At 46.0% G+C, this 4,061-nt stretch overlaps 1 long non-coding RNA gene across 1 annotated transcript; it reads left to right on the top strand.

Annotated features, from left to right (window-relative positions):
• Positions 1-2,639: 2,639 nt before the first annotated feature.
• LOC131480298 (uncharacterized) lies at positions 2,640-3,346 on the top strand. The gene is made up of 3 exons (XR_009245397.1): positions 2,640-2,750; positions 2,849-2,968; positions 3,052-3,346. It is a non-coding gene; the product is annotated as an uncharacterized LOC131480298 (long non-coding RNA).
• Positions 3,347-4,061: the final 715 nt, after the last annotated feature.

Raw genomic sequence — 4,061 nt, forward strand, 5'->3', positions numbered from 1 at the left:
TACAGACCACAGGGCCAATGGAGGCTTGGAGCTTCCATGGCCAGTGAAGATTTTAGTCTGGATATCTCTCCACTTAGGGCTACAAAGTCAAGAACAGCCAAAATGAGTGGTGGAGAAAAAGGCATTATCCTGTTCACATCCGCAGGTCCCTGGATCCAGTACTGAGTGAAGCTCATTTGCAATGCATTTCCAGGTTATATTGCAATGGATTTCTAGGTAATATGGCTTAGTAAATGCCACGGCCTCCTCCGCATCCTATTCCCTTCATCTGTTCATCATTTCATCCTCATCAATTTCTGCATTTTTTATGCAGAGGGATACATTCCAAGCTATGAAGCATTCACTTACACAAATCTCATTTTATGAAAAATAGTTCTGTATGGAGAAGGAATCACATTGACATGAACAATACACTTTCCCCTTATTTATCTCTAGGGCCATGCACATTCTCAAAGCATCTCCTCCCTTGGTGGAAGCTGTTGGACGCTTTTGTCGCAGTCTAGCAATAACTGACCAAGGCTGGAAGTTTGATATTCTTGGGGGAGAAAAGGACAGTGAGTCCAGTTGTGTTTCCTTAGATTTAAAACAAAAGTAATGATGAAACTTCTGGTGCTGACATAAACTTGATAGAACGTATTCTGGAGCAATTCTATCAGCTCCAACTATCTGAAAGAACCAATATTTGACTATTTCTGACCTGCAAAATGATGATTTATATTAAGTTATGTGAGCCCTCTCTAAAGTAGATGAAGTAAGGCAGAAAACATCTGTTTGGGTCTTTGGTACAAGATTTTTGGTACAAGATTTTGTTTGAAGAATGATCTGAGACTCAAAAAACATATATTAAAAACACTGGAATAGAAGACTTTTATGGTACTTTTTAAGTTAAAATACTGTCCGTTCTTTTCCCACGCCACCTGACTCATCCTCCCCGGTGGGCCATTTACCATTCATGTCAGTCCAGAGGCGGCTTCTCAGGGCCCCAGTGGCCTTGTAGAGATGGCTGAGGGTCCTCTCCACCTGCACAGTTCTCAGAGCTCCACGACCAGCTTTCTGACTTCAACTTTGACCTTTGTCTCAGATTCCCCAAGTTCGCTTTTCATCTGTATTCTCTTGGACATTTGGACACTACCCTCGCTTTGGCTCGATGGTTGTCAAACAAAACTCAATTACAGACTTTGTTCCAATATGGCCCCAAGAAAGATGGCAACGTTTGGGTCACACAGCTGTGCTCAGATTGCTTCCAGAGAGGAGGAGGTACAATCACAGGCCAGGCTGTACCTGTGCCAGTGAGATTGTCAGAGCCTGGAGCTGGGCAGGGGGCTGGGAATGGGATGGGGAGAGGTCGGTGTTCCGTAAAAGGTGGGAAGATTTGGTGATCATCACTGTCAGCATGATGTCAGTTCTTTTTTATTATTATTATTAATTACGTTGCATTATGTGACACTGTCTCATAGGCTCTGGGATTCCCCCATGGTGGATTCCTCCACCTTGTTGCAGTATTACAGTTCACATTAAGTCAAGATTCTTTCATTGCAAACATATACCAAGCACAGAGTCCAGCATCTTATAGTCCAGATAAATTCAACAGTTTCTTGGGGAGACCATCTCTGGTCTGAAGGTTGAGCTGGCAGAATATCATCCCGATCAATTGGAAGCCCCAGCACAACATCAACAACAATTTACAACATTATGGAATTAATTTACGTGGTATTGAATGACCAATATGTTAAAACAATGCAAGTTCTTAACCACATCCTGTGACTACTTCATTGACCCTTCAATTTTTGTTTGTACATAGAACCGGCTGCTATACACCTTACAGTGGCTACAGGGTACTGTTCAGGCTTGCATCCCAACCCTGAAGACTCAGATCCTCATCAAGGACTATCAGTATGGGCACCAAGGACTACATCCCAACAGACAAGGAGAACAAGGGGAATTGGAGTACCTTCGGAGGCTGAGAACTCCGAGGTCACCCAGCCCCATTTGGAACTACCACATGGGATGGCAGAAGCCCAAATCCTTCCTCGCAGGATCCAAGGTCATTGGAACAACAACCAGGAGCCCTGAGGGATCTGCAGAAACAGAAGATGTAAGTTCTTGAAGAAGGCAAATTTGGGGATTTCTGTCTTTATCTTGCAGGAGGCAGTAGATATGCTTGGGGAAGGCATAAGGAAGAATCAGGAAATAGTGCCCTGGGTGGAAGCCCAAGCCATGTCCAAGGATGCAGTCATTAACCAGGTAATGTGTGGGTTTGTAAAGGAGTCTCCAAAGGCTGAGGAAGTGGCACACACCACCAGCCTTGCCCCACAGAAGCTTCTGGAAGACGGAGGGTGGAGGGGAACATAGAAGTTAGAATGAGAGTGACCAGTCAGCCATGCTGAGGGGGTTATGATGAAAAGAGAAATGCATCTCAAAAAAGAATGAAGATTTTCAGAAAGAGGAGAGAGCTGGGGTGTTCGCAAGGACTGGGGGAGATGCTACTGGGGAAGGAGGCTTGTGCGGTGCATCTCCCAAGGCACCTGCAGAGCTGGGTGACCCCCTCCCTTGGATGCTTCACAGGCTCCGCCCCACAGATCCTGCCTCCTGGCGGAAGGCTCTGTGGGAAAAGCTGTGCTGTGATTAAGATCTTTTAATTAAGGAAATCGTTTGCCAGGATGCAACAAGAGGCTGATGGAGAGTTTATTCAAATTGGATTTTTTTTCTCCTGCTTAACAAGAAAAATAATAAGAGGAGCTCTGCTTTGTGTAAGTAAGAGGAGATGTCACTCTGAAGGGAGCCATGTGAGATCCCTGTGCCTGAATTCATTTGTTCATGCGTAAATTCGTTTCCGGTTCATGTGTAGTGTCACCCTCACTCCAACTGCTGAACCCCAAACACTGACTGAATGCTGATGCTGTGCCAGGTGCTGTGGCTAGTCGCTTTTGGGAATTTCCTCCTTCACTCCATTTGGTAACCTTACGAGGTATATGCTATGGACCACCATTTTTCTGCAGATGATCAAATTTCCAGTGCACCAGGAGGACAGTGTCTTTTTCCTGTTGGCAGGAAAGCTGATCACGAAAGGGGAGCCAGCAGAAGAGGATCGTGTTGGACTTCAGTTTCCTTCCATGTGAACGTTCTCTCTGTGTGTTCTAATTCCTTTGGGTAAGTCCTTGCTGACTGTGCACATGGGTCTTATGTTCCCTGTCCTCCTGCCTCAGTTTCCCATGGACCATTTACAGAATGTATGGAGGATCCAGAATAGCCAATGTCTAGGTCGTGAACCCAGGTAGACCTGAACATGCTGCTGTCAATCATTCTGTATGCTCCTTCCTTGTGTCAGTGCAACTGGATCTGGTAACATAAGAAACAGTCACTGGGTGCTCAGGGAAGCCCAAGTCAAAGCTTGCACATCTTCAGGAAGTGCTGTTGATGCCAGCTCCATGCCTAGGTCTGAATGTTTGCATGGTTCTCTCAGGTCCACCATTTCTTGTTTGAAGTCACCCAATCGAATTGATCCAAGGGCAGCTTCTGAGCTGATTGCTATTTAGCCAGGATTCCACCTGCCTGGTTTTTACCCACATATCCTCTTTCCTCATTGCTGTCCCTTTCTTGACTAAGATCAGAAGCTGAGTCTTGGCACCAAGCCCTGATCCAAGAGTCCTGCATGTTGCGTTGGTTTCCCTTGCTTTGGGAAAGCTGACGGAGCTGGGTTAGGGAGATTTTGGCTGCCATTCTACCTGTCCACAGCCCAGTGGTCCAGGCTGGTCAGTCTCATCCCACTTACTCTCTTTTTTATTACTTTTATTTGAAAGGCATATTTTTACAGAGAGAGAAGGAAAGACACAGAGAGGTCTTCCACCTGATGGTTTATTCCCTAAGTGGCTACAATGACCAGAGACAAGCCAGTCCTAAGGTGGGAGCCAGGAGCTCCTTGTGGACCTCCCACATTGGGTGCAAAGGCCCAGGAAGTTGTGCCATCCTCCAATGCTTTTCCAGGTCATAAGCAGGGAGCTGGAGCAGAAGTGGAGCAGCTAGGACATGAACCAGTGTCCATATGGGATATTGGCACTTAC

The sequence above is a fragment of the Ochotona princeps genome, chromosome 5 (assembly GCF_030435755.1).
Source record: "Ochotona princeps isolate mOchPri1 chromosome 5, mOchPri1.hap1, whole genome shotgun sequence".
Lineage (NCBI taxonomy): Eukaryota > Metazoa > Chordata > Mammalia > Lagomorpha > Ochotonidae > Ochotona > Ochotona princeps.